The sequence below is a fragment of the Lissotriton helveticus genome, chromosome 1_2, assembly GCF_964261635.1.
Source record: "Lissotriton helveticus chromosome 1_2, aLisHel1.1, whole genome shotgun sequence".
NCBI lineage: Eukaryota > Metazoa > Chordata > Amphibia > Caudata > Salamandridae > Lissotriton > Lissotriton helveticus.
In genome coordinates this window covers 325,008,122-325,026,257 of record NC_136058.1, presented here as the reverse complement: position 1 = coordinate 325,026,257, position 18,136 = coordinate 325,008,122, and the positions used below count along the sequence as shown (strand labels likewise).

Genomic DNA, 18,136 nt, shown 5'->3' with positions numbered 1-18,136 from the left:
CGAAGAATAATTACCTAAATTGTAAACTTCATTTTATAGATCTGACCCTGTTCTATGGGAGAGACCTTGCTTGTCTGTAAAACATGTCCTATTCAGAAGGGACATATCATTGGAAGATGACGTTAACGTGGACCATGCTCCACATGAACCATTATGTGAAAATGGATAAGGAAAGAGTGGCAGAACTCCCTTCGGTGTCTGGAAAGGGGGGAGTCGACCACACACCCAACAATTAGTAGCATTGCTGGTCTGGTGTGAATAGTGTAACATTCTAATGAATGTATTGTTGCGCATAGCAAGACGATAGGATAGCTCGTGAGGAGGCAGATCACTAAACGTGTGCTCTACTGTAGCATTAGAAAACTTATTTACATGAGAAATTGGAAAACATTAATGTAATGCATAACTTGTGCAGGTAACCATTAAACTTACATATAAGACAAAACTTAGAATGATGATACATCGTATAGAGTTGTGACTAACTCTCTCACTATGGGGGTCTATCTCATACATGTCAGAAACCTGTCTAACCGTTTCACCCGAGAGGGACTTAGACAATTAAACTGGCTGACTTATTTTACTAGACCGGAGCTTCAACTTATACTCCTGTTGCGGAGTTTTCTCTAACAGAGGAACTTTCAGTTCCAAATCAATTTCAGAGTCTGGTTTCAGGCAGTCTTTAAAATTTTGGCAGTCCTTTTCGAATGTCTTTTCACGAAGTCCATGGAATTTTTTGACGGTAGTGGTACATAGGACCAATGCCTCTACATACAATGATTGTTTTGAAACATTCTTAAAGGGGAAGAGGTTTTTACGGGACACCTTATCATTTGAGGATTGGTTACCACAATCACGGAGATGGTGATGAAGTATGATTGTTTAGGCCAAATTATGGTGGAAAAACATTTCTACGTACCACTACAATTCGGTATTTGGAAGGTACACCCAAACACCCCTTTCGAATACCTTCCATTTAATACTTCAGAAAAAGCCATTTTGCGTTTGCAAATGGCCTGATTCTTCAGACCAGCCTTCTTGCAACTGCAATGATAGTTCGTACATCTTGCAAGTAGGCAGAGCTTTTAAGGAGAAATTAAATAGTTCCTACGTTGCACAAAAATGAAGTCCTTCAAACAAACACATACTTTGCATGCACAGAGAAGAGGTGAAATATATGTAAGACTGAAGACAGAGGTGAAATGAGAAATAGATTGACTGCTTCGCTGCCAAGTTTTATACGCCATTTCTTCAGTGCAATACAAGAAAGCACCAAACAGTATAACAAAGTTGTCAATTGGTTTCATAGTCCATTCCCTTTGTTTAGTGCTGTGAAAGGAAGAGGCGAATTCCAAAATTGATCAATGATGTTACAGAAATTTCCCAAAGGGAATACCAAGCCGAGTGTTAAAAACTGCATTTACTCATAGGTTTTGAGCAGGAAACACTGAAATGCTATTAAAGTGCAATATCCAAGGGAACACTGACTCTGTCAAAGATGATCCAAATGGAATTGATGAAAAGTCCCAATTACAAACAACAGAATCAAAATAGAGTGAGGTGACACACGGATTTGAACCAGGGACCTCTTGATCTGCAGTCAAATGCTCTACCACTGAGCTATAACCCCCGGCTTTATAGTAAAATCAGAATGACAAAATATCAGTACATCATGAAAGAGTGAGTGGATCATACTAAGTTGTTCCGGAAAGTACAACCTTGAAACTGTGGAACAGGAGAAATAGTCCTTAATATTATTTATTAAAGGAAAACTGGATCATTTAAAAAACAGATATTTGTTTCATTGTTATTTTATTTGAATAGGCAGTGGTACATAGGACCAATGCCTCTACATACAATGATTGTTTTGAAACATTCTTAAAGGGGAAGAGGTTTTTACGGGACACCTTATCATTTGAGGATTGGTTACCACAATCAGTGAGATGGTGATGAAGTATGATTGTTTTGGGCCAAATTATGGTGAATGAATGAATGAATGATGGGAATCTTATATCGCGCAACTTAGCCCAAGGGCATCAAGGCGCCTATTGTATTTTGTAATTTGTACTAATGTATTAAATTTCAAATAAAGATAGTTTTAAGCAGTTAAAAAGGTTTGATTTTGAGGGATAATACTATATCTGTAGTAAAATGGAAAGTGTAGAGGGAAGTTGAGAGGAGAGAATGAAGAGCTACATGGATAAAAAGTTTGGGGGGATGTCAGCATCTCTTGAAAAAAAAATAAAAAACAGTTTAGAAAAATCTATGCAAAGGAGACAAAGGTCTGGCGAAGAGGAGAACTTCTGGACCACTGAGGAAAGGGATGTGGTTGCAGGAGGATCTAGCCAGGGGAAGAAAAGAACTCAGAAAAGAAAGTATATTGACACAGTAAAGAAAGGAAAAGAACGTAAGGTTCTGAAGGAGTCCGCAACAAAGGCGAAAGAGAGCTCAATAAAGGCGCTTTAAGTTAAGCACACAGCGGTGGCCTGTGATTCAAGTTTATCTAGTGGTGATGTTGAACTTACTTGTAGCTCAAGTATAGTTGAGTCAGATGTGGAGGAGGTTCCACTTAAGAGGAGAAAGGTGAGAGAGAGGGAGATTAAGATTGAGGAAAATGACACTGTTGATCCGCAAGGGGAAGAAATGTTCAACCCTCTTATGATACAACATCCACTTTCTCCGCAATGGTCTCCGGTGGAGCACGTAGCAACATACGTTAGGTATTGGATTAGAAGGGAAATACCGAAGGATGTGAGGACTAGGATGAGGAGCGAATGTCCTAGACCAAGTCTGAAAAGCAAGGTTGCATATACACCTGAGCTGGACCAGAAATGATGGCATTTATAAACAAGTCTGGGAAAGACCCTAGAAGAGGTCTTGAAAAAGGAATGAAGGGGTGTCAGGATAGACTTCTGGACGTTTAGGGGCCACTGACAAACATTTTTGACATGTGCGAAGAGGCGCATTCAAACAATACAGGAATTGACGTATCTGAAATGCGTCAATGGGTCCAAAGGGCTATATGCCTTCTAGGTAATTCAAACACTGCGCTATGCATAGAAAGAAGGAAAAGTATTCTTTTTAAAATAGATTTGAAGTTGGCAGATCTTGCACGTAAGGAGCCAGGGGAACAGTGATAGATTACTTTTTGGTGGAAAAACATTTCTATGTACCACTACAATTCAGTATTTGGAAGGTACACCCAAACACCCCTTTCGAATACCTTCCATTTAATACATCAGAAAAAGCCATTTTGAGTTTGCAAATGGCCTGATTCTTCAGACCAGCCTTCTTGCAACTGCAATGATAGTTCGTACATCTTGCACGTAGGCAGAGCTTTTAAGGAGAAATTAAATAGTTCCTACGTTGCACAAAAATGAAGTGCTTCAAACAAACACATACTTTGCATGCACAGAGAAGAGGTGGAATATATGTAAGACTGAAGACACAGGTGAAATGAGAAATAGATTGACTGCTCCGCTGCCAAGTTTTATACGCCATTTCTTCAGTGCAATACAAGAAAGCACCAAACAGTATAACAACGTTGTCAATTGGTTTCATAGTCCATTCCCTTTGTTTAGCGCTGTGAAAGGAAGAGCCGAATTCCAAAATTGATCAATGATGTTTCAGAAATTTCCCAAAGGGAATACCAAGCCGAGTGTTAAAAACTGCATTTACTCAGAGGTTTTGAGCAGGAAACACTGAAATGCTATTAAAGTGCAATATCCAAGGGAACACTGACTCTGTCAAAGATAATCCAAATGGAATTGATGAAAAGTCCAAATTACAAACAACAGAATCAAAATAGGGTAAGGGGACAACCGGATTTGAACCAGGGACCTCTTGATCTGCAGTCAAATGCTCTACCACTGAGCTATATCCCCAGCTTTTCAGTAAAATCAGAATGACAAAATATCAGTACATATTGAAAGCGTGTGAGGATCATACTAAGTTGTGCCAGAAAGTACAACCTTGAAACTGTGGAACAGGAGAAGTAGTCCTTAACATTATTTATTAAAGGAAAACTGGATCATTTAAAAAACAGATTTATTTGTTTCATTGTTATTTTATTTGAATAGGCAGTGGTACATAGGACCAATGCCTCTACATACAATGATTGTTTTGAAACATTCTTAAAGGGGTAGAGGTTTTTACGGGACACCTTATCATTTGAGGATTTGTTACCACAATCACGGAGATGGTGATGAAGTATGATTGTTTTGGGCCAAATTATGGTGGAAAAACATTTCTACGTACCACTACAATTCGGTATTTGGAAGGTACACCCAAACACCCCTTTCGAATACCTTCCATTTAATACATCAGAAAAAGCCATTTTGCATTTGCAAATGGCCTGATTCTTCAGACCAGCCTTCTTGCAACTGCAATGGTAGTTCGTACATCTTGCACGTAGGCAGAGCTTTTAAGGAGAAATTAAATAGTTCCGACGTTGCACAAAAATGAAGTGCTTCAAACAAACACATACTTTGCATGCACAGAGAAGAGGTGAAATATATGTAAGACTGAAGACAGAGGTGAAATAAGAAATAGATTGACTGCTTCGCCGCCAAGTTTTATACGCCATTTCTTCAGTGCAATACAAGAAAGCACCAAACAGTATAACAAAGTTGTCAATTGGTTTCATAGTCCATTCCCTTTGTTTAGTGCTGTGAAAGGAAGAGCCGAATTCCAAAATTTATCAAAGATGTTTCAGAAATTTCCCAAAGGGAATACCAAGCCGAGTGTTAAAAACTGCATTTACTCACAGGTTTTGAGCAGGAAACACTGAAATGCTATTAAAGTGCAATATCCAAGGGAACACTGACTCTGTCAAAGATGATCCAAATGGAATTGATGAAAAGTCCCAATTACAAACAACAGAATCAAAATAGATTGAGGTGACACACGGATTCGAACCAGGGACCTCTTGATCTGCAGTCAAATGCTCTACCACTTAGCTATATCCCCAGCTTTACATTAAAATCAGAATGACAAAATATCAGTACATCATGAAAGAGTGAGTGGATCATACTAAGTTGTTCCGGAAAGTACAACCTTGAAACTGTGGAACAGGAGAAATAGTCCTTAATATTATGTATTAAAGGAACACTGGATCATTTAAAAAACAGATATTTGTTTCATTGTTATTTTATTTGAATAGGCAGTGGTACATAGGACCAATGCCTCTACATACAATTATTGTTTTGAAACATTCTTAAAGGGGAAGAGGTTTTTACGGGACACCTTATCATTTGAGGATTGGTTACCACAATCAGTGAAATGGTGATGAAGTATGATTGTTTTGGGCCAAATTATGGTGGAAAAACATTTCTACGTACCACTACAATTCAGTATTTGGAAGGTACACCCAAACACCCCTTTCGAATACCTTCCATTTAATACATCAGAAAAAGCCATTTTGAGTTTGCAAATGGCCTGATTCTTCAGACCAGCCTTCTTGCAACTGCAATGATAGTTCGTACATCTTGCACGTAGGCAGAGCTTTTAAGGAGAAATTAAATAGTTCCTACGTTGCACAAAAATGAAGTGCTTCAAATGTGGTAAATAAATAAATATTACCGGATCTATTTTTGACTGGATTCAATATAAACAGGTAGCTCAATAAATAAGAGTCAAGATTCGAGGTAGCTGAAGTTTACAGGCTTTAATCAGGCATAAAGGACAGGAACAGGACAGCCTGCATGGGAATAGGATGGCAAGGCCCGGCAGCTGCCGGGGACAGGATCTGGGAATGATGCGCATAACTTTTAATAACAGTGCATTAGTATTTATAGTTAAACAAAATGCATTTCATTCAATACAGTAGGCGTAGCAGTAGGCGTGGTTTGTAACAGTCGCGAAAGATAAGGGCAAAATGGGTGTAACAAAAGGCGTATACATAGACATGTGATGCAAACGTAACAGAATATGTCATAAACGGGGCGGAAACATGGAGGGGGCTACCTGAGCAGCTGGGACCTCTAACCTAGTGGTGCGCGCAAACTGGCAATGACGTGTTACCAGGGAGAACTGGGGGCTATGACTTCTGCGCTAGAAGAGGAGACTAAAGTCTGGAGTGTCAGAGCGACATGTACCCAGGCATATCTAGTATCTGATGTTTAGAGAACATGTTGATAGAATCCAAAAATTATCAGGGCAAAGGCTAACAGACGCTAAGACTGGTGCATGCATTATTCCATATGTAGTGCGGGTGCGAGGAATATTCTATGAATATTAATACAGTATTTCTCTTACATGGAGACATAAAGGCTAGACCATGACGGAAACTTTGATGCGATTCAGTAGCTTAGGAATGCAGAGAAGGAGGGCTGGACTGATCAGTAGAAACATAACATACTCTTGGCAGACTGGGAGGCAGAGCCAGGCCGAGCCGGGCACTGCGAGGCAGGAAGTAAGTGAAGGGTCAGGGATACAGGTGGGGGCTGTATCGCTCCTCGGAGAGGGTTCAGAAGACAGGAGCTGAATCTGAGTCCGGGCCCTTTTGAGGCCTAGAAACGGGGACAATTCAATGAATTAACGTGCACACTGTAAAATGTGGCAACGTAGGTTTACATAGGCCTAATATTCGTTGCTTTCACGAGAACTGGAAACTGGCATACTAGAGATGGACACAACTGTAATTGCGTCTTTAATCGATCAGAGGGGAATACATGCATATCGATCATGCACATATAACATAAGATGGGGAACACGTAGGCACATATAACATGGCAAAATGTACTTTTCCACACAAACAAACACATACTTTGCATGCACAGAGAAGAGGTGGAATAAATGTAAGACTGAAGACACAGGTGAAATGAGAAATAGATTGACTGCTCCGCTGCCAAGTTTTATACGCCATTTCTTCAGTGCAATACAAGAAAGCACCAAACAGTATAACAACGTTGTCAATTGGTTTCATAGTCCATTCCCTTTGTTTAGTGCTGTGAAAGGAAGAGCCGAATTCCAAAATTGATCAATGATGTTTCAGAAATTTCCCAAAGGGAATACCAAGCCGAGTGTTAAAAACTGCATTTACTCACAGGTTTTGAGCAGGAAACACTGAAATGCTATTAAAGTGCAATATCCAAGGGAACACTGACTCTGTCAAAGATAATCCAAATGGAATTGATGAAAAGTCCAAATTACAAACAACAGAATCAAATTACGGTAAGGGGACACCCGGATTTGAACCAGGGACCTCTTGATCTGCAGTCAAATGCTCTACCACTGAGCTATATCCCCAGCTTTTCAGTACAATCAGAATGACAAAATATCAGTACATATTGAAAGAGTGTGAGGATCATACTAAGTTGTGCCAGAAAGTACAACCTTGAAACTGTGGAACAGGAGAAGTAGTCCTTAACATTATTTATTAAAGGAAAACTGGATCATTTAAAAAACAGATTTATTTGTTTCATTGTTATTTTATTTGAATAGGCAGTGGTACATAGGACCAATGCCTCTACATACAATGATTGTTTTGAAACATTCTTAAAGGGGTAGAGGTTTTTACGGGACACCTTATCATTTGAGGATTTGTTACCACAATCACGGAGATGGTGATGAAGTATGATTGTTTTGGCCAAATTATGGTGGAAAAACATTTCTACGTACGACTACAATTCGGTATTTGGAAGGTACACCCAAACACCCCTTTCGAATACCTTCCATTTAATACATCAGAAAAATCCATTTTGCATTTGCAAATGGCCTGATTCTTCAGACCAGCCTTCTTGCAACTGCAATGGTAGTTCGTACATCTTGCACGTAGGCAGAGCTTTTAAGGAGAAATTAAATAGTTCCGACGTTGCACAAAAATGAAGTGCTTCAAACAAACACATACTTTGCATGCACAGAGAAGAGGTGGAATACATGTAAGACTAAAGACACAGGTGAAATGAGAAATAGATTGACTGCTTCGCTGCCAAGTTTTATACGCCATTTCTTCAGTGCAATACAAGAAAGCACCAAACAGTACAACAAAGTTGTCAATTGGTTTCATAGTCCATTCCTTTTGTTTAGTGCTGTGAAAGGAAGAGCCGAATTCCAAAATTTATCAATGATGTTTCAGAAATTTCCCAAAGGGAATACCAAGCCGAGTGTTAAAAACTGCATTTACTCACAGGTTTTGAGAAGCAAACACTGTAATGCCATTAAAATGCAATATCCAAGGGAACACTGACTCTGTCAAAGATGATCCAAATTGAATTGATGGAAAGTCCCAATTACAAACAACAGAATCAAAATAGGGTGAGGGGACTCCAGGATTTGAACCAGGTACCTCTTGATCTGCAGTCAAATGCTCTACCACTGAGCTATATCCCCAGCTTTACAGTAAAATTAGAATGACAAAATATCAGTACATCATGAAAGAGTGAGAGGATCATACTGAGTTGTTCCGGAAAGTACAACCTTGAAACTGTGGAACAGGAGAAGTAGTCCTTAATATTATTTATTAAAGGAAAACTGGATCATTTAAAAAACAGATATTTGTTTCATTGTTATTTTATTTGAATAGGCAGTGGAACATAGGACCAATTCCTCTACATACAATGATTGTTTTGAAACATTCTTAAAGGGGAAATGGTTTTTACGGGACACCTTATCATTTGAGTATTGGTTACCAAAATCACTGAGATGGTGATGAAGTATGATTGTTTTGGGCCAAATTATGGTGGAAAAACATTTCTATGTACCACTACAATTCGGTATTTGGAAGGTACACCCAAACACCCCTTTCGAATACCTTCCATTTAATACATCAGAAAAAGCCACTTTGCGTTTGCAAATAGCCTGATTCTTCAGACCAGCCTTCTTGCAACTGCAAAGATAGTTCGTACATCTTGCACGTAGGCAGAGCTTTTAAGGAGAAATTAAATAGTTCCTAGGTTGCACAAAAAGTGAAGTGCTTCAAACAAACACATACTTTGCATGCACAGAGAAGAGGTGGAATATATGTAAGACTGAAGACAAAGGTGAAATGAGAAATAGATTGACTGCTTCGCTGCCAAGTTTTATACGCCATTTCTTCAGTGCAATACAAGAAAGCACCAAACAGTATAACAAAGTTGTCAATTGGTTTCATAGTCCATTCCCTTTGGTTAGTGCTGTGAAAGGAAGAGCCGAATTCCAAAATTGATCAATGTTTCAGAAATTTCCCAAAGGGAATACCAAGCCGAGTGTTAAAAACTGCATTTACTCACAGGCTTTGAGCAGGAAACACTGAAATGCTATTAAAGTGCAATATCCAAGGGAACACTGACTCAGTCAAAGATGATCCAAATGGAATTGATGAAAAGTCCCAATTACAAACAACAGAATCAATATAGGGTGAGGGGACACCCAGATTTGAACCAGGGACCTCTTGATCTGCAGTCAAATGCTCTACCACTGAGCTATATCCCCAGCTTTGCAGTAAAATAAGAATGACAAAATATCAGTACATCATGAAAGAGTGTGAGGATCATACTAAGTTGTGCCAGAAAGTACAACCTTGAAACTGTGGAACAGGAGAAGTAGTCCTTAATATTATTTATTAAAGGAAAACTGGATCATTTAAAAAACAGATTTATTTGTTTCATTGTTATTTTATTTGAATAGGCAGTGGTACATAGGACCAATGCCTCTACATACAATGATTGTTTTGAAACATTCTTAAAGGGGAAGAGGTTTTTAAGGGACACCTTATCATTTGAGGATTGGTTACCACAATCACGGAGATGGTGATGAAGTATGATTGTTTTGGGCCAAATTATGGTGGAAAAACATTCCTACGTACCACTACAATTCAGTATTTGGAAGGTACACCCAAACACCCCTTTCGAATACCTTCCATTTAATACATCAGAAAAAGCCATTTTGCGTTTGCAAATGGCCTGATTCTTCAGACCAGCCTTCTTGCAACTGCAATGATAGTTCGTACCTCTTGCACGTAGGCAGAGCTTTTAAGAAGAAATTAAATAGTTCCTACGTTGCACAAAAATGAAGTGCTTCAAACAAACACATACTTTGCATGCACAGAGAAGAGGTGGAATATATGTAAGACTGAAGACACAGGTGAAATGAGAAATAGATTGACTGCTCCACTGCCAAGTTTTATACGCCATTTCTTCAGTGCAATACAAGAAAGCACCAAACAGTATAACAACATTGTCAATTGGTTTCATAGTCCATTCCCTTTGTTTAGTGCTGTGAAAGGAAGAGCCGAATTCCAAAATTGATCAATGATGTTTCAGAAATTTCCCAAAGGGAATACCAAGCAGAGTGTTAAAAACTGCATTTACTTACAGGTTTTGAGCAGGAAACACTGAAATGCTATTAAAGTGAAATATCCAAGGCAACACTGACTCTGTCAAAGATAATCCAAATGGAATTGATGAAAAGTCCAAATTACAAACAACAGAATCAAAATAGGGTAAGGGGACAACCTGATTTGAACCAGGGACCTCTTGATCTGCAGTCAAATACTCTACCACTGAGCTATATCCCCAGCTTTTCAGTAAAATCAGAATGACAAAATATCAGTACATATTGAAAGAGTGTGAGGATCATACTAAGTTGTGCCAGAAAGTACAACCTTGAAACGGTGGAACAGGAGAAGTAGTCCTTAACATTATTTATTAAAGGAAAACTTGATCATTTAAAAAACAGATTTATTTGTTTCATTGTTATTTTATTTGAATAGGCAGTGGTACATAGGACCAATGCCTCTACATACAATGATTGTTTTGAAACATTCTTAAAGGGGTAGAGGTTTTTACGGGACACCTTATCATTTGAGGATTTGTTACCACAATCACGGAGATGGTGATGAAGTATGATTGTTTTGGCCAAATTATGGTGGAAAAACATTTCTACGTACCACTACAATTCGGTATTTGGAAGGTACACCCAAACACCCCTTTCGAATACCTTCCATTTAATACATCAGAAAAAGTCATTTTGCGTTTGCAAATGGCCTGATTCTTCAGACCAGCCTTCTTGCAACTGCAATGATAGTTCGTACATCTTGCACGTAGGCAGAGCTTTGAAGGAGAAATTAAATAGTTCCTACGTTGCACAAAAATGAAGTGCTTCAAACAAACACATACTTTGCATGCACAGAGAAGAGGTGGAATATATGTAAGACTGAAGACACAGGTGAAATGAGAAATAGATTGACTGCTTCGCTGCCAAGTTTTATACGCCATTTCTTCAGTGCAATACAAGAAAGCACCAAACAGTATAACAAAGTTGTCAATTGGTTTCCTAGTCCATTCCCTTTGTTTAGTGCTGTGAAAGGAAGAGCCGAATTCCAAAATTGATCAATGATGTTTCAGAAATTTCCCAAAGGGAATACCAAGCCGAGTGTTAAAAACTGCATTTACTTACAGGTTTTGAGCAGGAAACACTGAAATGCTATTAAAGTGCAATATCCAAGGGAACACTGACTCTGTCAAAGATAATCCAAATGGAATTGATGAAAAGTCCAAATTACAAACAACAGAATCAAAATAGGGTAAGGGGACAACCTGATTTGAACCAGGGACCTCTTGATCTGCAGTCAAATGCTCTATCACTGAGCTATATCCCCAGCTTTTCAGTAAAATCAGAATGACAAAATATCAGTACATATTGAAAGAGTGTGAGGATCATACTAAGTTGTGCCAGAAAGTACAACCTTGAAACGGTGGAACAGGAGAAGTAGTCCTTAACATTATTTATTAAAGGAAAACTGGATCATTTAAAAAACAGATTTATTTGTTTCATTGTTATTTTATTTGAATAGGCAGTGGTACATAGGACCAATGCCTCTACATACAATGATTGTTTTGAAACATTCTTAAAGGGGTAGAGGTTTTTACGGGACACCTTATCATTTGAGGATTTGTTACCACAATCACGGAGATGGTGATGAAGTATGATTGTTTTGGCCAAATTATGGTGGAAAAACATTTGTACGTACCACTACAATTCGGTATTTGGAAGGTACACCCAAACACCCCTTTCGAATACCTTCCATTTAATACATCAGAAAAAGTCATTTTGCGTTTGCAAATGGCCTGATTCTTCAGACCAGCCTTCTTGCAACTGCAATGATAGTTCGTACATCTTGCACGTAGGCAGAGCTTTTAAGGAGAAATTAAATAGTTCCTACGTTGCACAAAAATGAAGTGCTTCAAACAAACACATACTTTGCATGCACAGAGAAGAGGTGGAATATATGTAAGACTGAAGACACAGGTGAAATGAGAAATAGATTGACTGCTTCGCTGCCAAGTTTTATACGCCATTTCTTCAGTGCAATACAAGAAAGCACCAAACAGTATAACAAAGTTGTCAATTGGTTTCATAGTCCATTCCCTTTGTTTAGTGCTGTGAAAGGAAGAGCCGAATTCCAAAATTGATCAATGATGTTTCAGAAATTTCCCAAAGGGAATACCAAACCGAGTGTTAAAAACTGCATTTACTCACAGGTTTTGAGCAGGAAACACTGAAATGCTATTAAAGTGCAATATCCAAGGGAAAACTGACTCTGTCAAAGATGATCCAAATGCAATTGATGAAAAGTCCCAATTACAAACAACAGAATCAAAATAGGGTGAGGGGCCACCTGGATTTGAACCAGGGACCTCTTGATCTGCAGTCAAATGCTCTACCACTGAGCTATATCCCCAGCTTTTCAGTAAAATCAGAATGACAAAATATCAGTACATCATGAAAGAGTGTGAGGATCATACTAAGTTGTGCCAGAAAGTACAACCTTGAAACTGTGGAACAGGAGAAGTAGTCCTTAATATTATTTAATAAAGGAAAACTGGATCACTTAAAAAAACAGATATTTGTTTCATTGTTATTTTATTTGAATAGGCAGTCGTACATTGGACCAATGCCTCTACATACATGGATTGTTTTGAAACATTTTTAAAGGGGAAGAGGTTTTTACGGGACAACTTATCATTTGAGGATTGGTTACCACAATCACTGAGATGGTGATGAAGTATGATTGATTTGGGCCAAATTATGGTGGAAAAACATTTGTACGTACCACTACAATTCGGTATTTATAAGGTACACACAAACACCCCTTTCGAATACCTTCCATTTAATACATCAGAAAAAGCCACTTTGCGTTTGCAAATAGCCTGATTCTTCAGACCAGCCTTCTTGCAACTGCAAAGATAGTTCGTACATCTTGCATGTAGGCAGAGCTTTTAAGGAGAAATTAAATAGTTCCTAGGTTGCACAAAAAGTGAAGTGCTTCAAACAAACACATACTTTGCATGCACAGAGAAGAGGTGGAATATATGTAAGACTGAAGACAAAGGTGAAATGAGAAATAGATTGACTGCTTCCATGCCAAGTTTTATACGTCATTTCTTCAGTGCAATACAAGAAAGCACCAAACAGTATAACAAAGTTGTCAATTGGTTTCATAGTCCACTCCCTTTGTTTAGTGCGGTGAAAGGAAGAGCCGAATTCCAAAATTGATCAATGTTTCAGAAATTTCCCAAAGGGAATACCAAGCCGAGTGTTAAAAACTGCATTTACTCACAGGCTTTGAGCAGGAAACACTGAAATGCTATTAATATCCAAGGGAACACTGACTCTGTCAAAGATGATCCAAATGGAATTGATGAAACGTCCCAATTACAAACAACAGAATCAAAATAGGGTGAGCGTACACCCGGATTAGAACCAGGGACCTCTCGATCTGCAGTCAAATGCTCTACCACTGAGCTATATCCCCAGCTTTTCAGTAAAATCAGAATGACAAAATATCAGTACATCATGAAAGAGTGTGAAGATCATACTAAGTTGTGCCAGAAAGTACAACCTTGAAACTGTGGAACAGGAGAAGTAGTCCTTAATATTATTTATTAAAGGAAAACTGGATCATTTAAAAACAGATTTATTTGTTTCATTGTTATTTAATTTGAATAGGCAGTGGTACATAGGACCAATGCCTCTACATACAATGATTGTTTTGAAACATTCTTAAAGGGGAAGAGGTTTTTACGGGACACCTTATCATTTGAGAATTGGTTACCACAATCACGGAGATGGTGATGAAGTATGATTGTTTTGGCCAAATTATGGTGGAAAAACATTTCTACGTACCACTACAATTCGGTATTTGGAAGGTACACCCAAACACCCCTTTCGAATACCTTCCATTTAATACATCAGAAAAAGCCATTTTGCGTTTGCAAATGGCCTGATTCTTCAGACCAGCCTTCTTGCAACTGCAATGATAGTTCGTACATCTTGCACGTAGGCAGAGCTTTTAAGGAGAAATTAAATAGTTCCTATGTTGCACAAAAATGAAGTGCTTCAAACAAACACATAATTTGCATGCACAGAGAAGAGGTGGAATATATGTAAGACTGAAGACACAGGTGAAATGAGAAATAGATTGACTGCTTCGCTGCCAAGTTTTATACGCCATTTATTCAGTGTAATACAAGAAAGCACCAAACAGTATAACAAAGTTGTCAATTGGTTTCATAGTCCATTCCCTTTGTTTAGTGCTGTGAAAGGAAGAGCCGAATTCCAAAATTGATCAATGATGTTTCAGAAATTTCCCAAAGGGAATACCAAGCCGAGTGTTAAAAACTGCATTTACTCACAGGCTTTGAGCAGGAAACACTGAAATGCTATTAAAGTGCAATATCGAAGGGAACACTGACTCAGTCAAAGATGATCCAAATGGAATTGATGAAAAGTCCCAATTACAAACAACAGATTCAAAATAGGGTGAGGGGACACCCGGATTTGAACCAGGGACCTCTTGATCTGCAGTCAAATGCTCTACCACTGAGCTATATCCCCAGCTTTTCAGTAAAATAAGAATGACAAAATATCAGTACATCATGAAAGAGTGTGAGGATCATACTAAGTTGTGCCAGAAAGTACAACCTTGAAACTGTGGAACAGGAGAAGTAGTCCTTAATATTATTTATTAAAGGAAAACTGGATCATTTAAAAACAGATTTATTTGTTTCATTGTTATTTTATTTGAATAGGCAGTGGTACATAGGACCAATGCCTCTACATACAATGATTGTTTTGAAACATTCTTAAAGTGGAAGAGGTTTTTACGGGACACCTTATCATTTGAGGATTGGTTACCACAATCACGGAGATGGTGATGAAGTATGATTGTTTTGGCCAAATTATGGTGGAAAAACATTTCTACGTACCACTACAATTCGGTATTTGGAAGGTACACCCAAACACCCCTTTTGAATACCTTCCATTTAATACATCAGAAAAAGCCATTTTGCGTTTGCAAATGGCCTGATTCTTCAGATCAGCCTTCTTGCAACTGCAATGATAGTTCGTACATCTTGCAAGTAGGCAGACCTTTTCAGGAGAAATTAAATAGTTCCTACGTTTCACAAAAATGAAGTGCTTCAAACAAACACATACTTTGCATGCACAGAGAAGAGGTGAAATATATCTAAGACTGAATACAGAGGTGAAATGAGAAATAGATTGACTGCTTCGCTGCCAAGTTTTATACGCCATTTCTTCAGTGCAATACAAGAAAGCACCAAACAGTATAAGAAAGTTGTCAATTGGTTTCATAGTCCATTCCCTTTGTTTAGTGCTGTGAAAGGAAGAGCCGAATTCCAAAATTGATCAATGATTTTACAGAAATTTCCCATAGGGAATACCAAGCCGAGTGTTAAAAACTGCATTTACTCACAGGTTTTGAGCAGGAAACACTGAAATGCTATTAAAGTGCAATATCCAAGTGAACACTGACTCTGTCAAAGATGATCCAAATGGAATTGATGAAAAGTCCCAATTACAAACAACAGAATCAAAATAGGGTGAGGGGACACCCGGATTTGAACCAGGGACCTCTTGATCTGCAGTCAAATGCTCTACCACTGAGCTATATCCCCAGCTTTACAGTAAAATCAGAATGACAAAATATCAGTACATCATGAAAGAGTGAGTGGATCATACTGAGTTGTTCCGGAAAGTACAACCTTGAAACTGTGGAACAGGAGAAGTAGTCCTTAATATTATTTATTAAAGGAAAACTGGATCATTTAAAAAACAGATATTTGTTTCATTGTTATTTTATTTGAATAGGCAGTGGAACATAGGACCAATGCCTCTACATACAATGATTGTTTTGAAACATTCTTAAAGGGGAAGAGGTTTTTACGGGACACCTTATCATTTGAGGATTGGTTACCACAATCACTGAGATGGTGATGAAGTATGATTGTTTTGGGCCAAATTATGGTGAAAAAACATTTCTACGTACTACTACAATTCGGTATTTGGAAGGTACACCCAAACACCCCTTTCGAATACCTTCCATTTAATACATCAGAAAAAGGCATTTTGGGTTTGCAAATGGCCTGATTCTTCAGACCAGCCTTCTTGCAACTGCAATGATAGTTCGTACATCTTGCACGTAGGCAGAGCTTTTAAGGAGAAATTAAATAGTTCCTACGTTGCACAAAAATGAAGTGCTTCAAACAAACACATACTTTGCATGCACAGAGAAGAGGTGAAATATATCTAAGACTGAATACAGAGGTGAAATGAGAAATAGATTGACTGCTTCGCTGCCAAGTTTTATACGCCATTTCTTCAGTGCAATACAAGAAAGCACCAAACAGTATAAGAAAGTTGTCAATTGGTTTCATAGTCCATTCCCTTTGTTTAGTGCTGTGAAAGGAAGAGCCGAATTCCAAAATTGATCAATGATTTTACAGAAATTTCCCATAGGGAATACCAAGCCGAGTGTTAAAAACTGCATTTACTCACAGGTTTTGAGCAGGAAACACTGAAATGCTATTAAAGTGCAATATCCAAGTGAACACTGACTCTGTCAAAGATGATCCAAATGGAATTGATGAAAAGTCCCAATTACAAACAACAGAATCAAAATAGGGTGAGGGGACACCCGGATTTGAACCAGGGACCTCTTGATCTGCAGTCAAATGCTCTACCACTGAGCTATATCCCCAGCTTTACAGTAAAATCAGAATGACAAAATATCAGTACATCATGAAAGAGTGAGTGGATCATACTGAGTTGTTCCGGAAAGTACAACCTTGAAACTGTGGAACAGGAGAAGTAGTCCTTAATATTATTTATTAAAGGAAAACTGGATCATTTAAAAAACAGATATTTGTTTCATTGTTATTTTATTTGAATAGGCAGTGGAACATAGGACCAATGCCTCTACATACAATGATTGTTTTGAAACATTCTTAAAGGGGAAGAGGTTTTTACGGGACACCTTATCATTTGAGGATTGGTTACCACAATCACTGAGATGGTGATGAAGTATGATTGTTTTGGGCCAAATTATGGTGAAAAAACATTTCTACGTACTACTACAATTCGGTATTTGGAAGGTACACCCAAACACCCCTTTCGAATACCTTCCATTTAATACATCAGAAAAAGGCATTTTGGGTTTGCAAATGGCCTGATTCTTCAGACCAGCCTTCTTGCAACTGCAATGATAGTTCGTACATCTTGCACGTAGGCAGAGCTTTTAAGGAGAAATTAAATAGTTCCTACGTTGCACAAAAATGAAGTGCTTCAAACAAACACATACTTTGCATGCACAGAGAAGAGGTGGAATATATGTAAGACTGAAGACACAGGTGAATTGAGAAATAGATAGACTGCTTCGCTGCCAAGTTTTATACGCCATTTCTTCAGTGCAATACAAGAAAGCACCAAACAGTATAACAAAGTTGTCAATTGGTTTCAAAGTCCATTCCCTTTGTTTAGTGCTGTGAAAAGAAGAGCCGAATTCCAAAATTGATCAATGATGTTTCAGAAATTTCCCAAAGGGAATATGTTATGTTATGTTATGTTAAAATGGTTTTTATAGAGCGCACGGCTACTCAAAAAGAGTGTCCCGGCGCTTTTATTTGAGGTAGGCTGCAGTAAACTAACATAACACATTAAGAGAAAAAGTGTCATAGACAGAAAGAAAACAACAAACTAAAAAAGACCTACTGGGTAAACAACCAGGTTTTGAGGTCCTTTCTAAAAGCTAGTAGGCTAGTGGCTCCCCGAAGAATAAGAGGCAGAGAGTTCCACAATTGTGGCGCCAGTAGTCCAAAGGAGCGACCTCCCAAGCGCGCTCTCTTCACTCGTGGAACAG

At 38.3% G+C, this 18,136-nt stretch overlaps 7 non-coding genes across 7 annotated transcripts; all 7 read right to left on the bottom strand.

Annotated features, from left to right (window-relative positions):
* Positions 1-3,809: 3,809 nt before the first annotated feature.
* Positions 3,810-3,881, bottom strand: TRNAC-GCA (transfer RNA cysteine (anticodon GCA)). Its single transcript has one exon. It is a non-coding gene; the product is annotated as a tRNA-Cys (tRNA).
* Positions 3,882-7,173: 3,292 nt separating this feature from the next.
* Positions 7,174-7,245, bottom strand: TRNAC-GCA (transfer RNA cysteine (anticodon GCA)). The gene has a single exon. It is a non-coding gene; the product is annotated as a tRNA-Cys (tRNA).
* A 2,091-nt stretch (positions 7,246-9,336) lies between these two features.
* TRNAC-GCA (transfer RNA cysteine (anticodon GCA)) lies at positions 9,337-9,408 on the bottom strand. Its single transcript has one exon. It is a non-coding gene; the product is annotated as a tRNA-Cys (tRNA).
* A 3,178-nt stretch (positions 9,409-12,586) lies between these two features.
* Positions 12,587-12,658, bottom strand: TRNAC-GCA (transfer RNA cysteine (anticodon GCA)). The gene has a single exon. It is a non-coding gene; the product is annotated as a tRNA-Cys (tRNA).
* A 2,084-nt stretch (positions 12,659-14,742) lies between these two features.
* TRNAC-GCA (transfer RNA cysteine (anticodon GCA)) lies at positions 14,743-14,814 on the bottom strand. Its single transcript has one exon. It is a non-coding gene; the product is annotated as a tRNA-Cys (tRNA).
* Positions 14,815-15,824: 1,010 nt separating this feature from the next.
* Positions 15,825-15,896, bottom strand: TRNAC-GCA (transfer RNA cysteine (anticodon GCA)). Its single transcript has one exon. It is a non-coding gene; the product is annotated as a tRNA-Cys (tRNA).
* A 1,010-nt stretch (positions 15,897-16,906) lies between these two features.
* Positions 16,907-16,978, bottom strand: TRNAC-GCA (transfer RNA cysteine (anticodon GCA)). The gene has a single exon. It is a non-coding gene; the product is annotated as a tRNA-Cys (tRNA).
* Between the last annotated feature and the right edge of the window lie 1,158 nt (positions 16,979-18,136).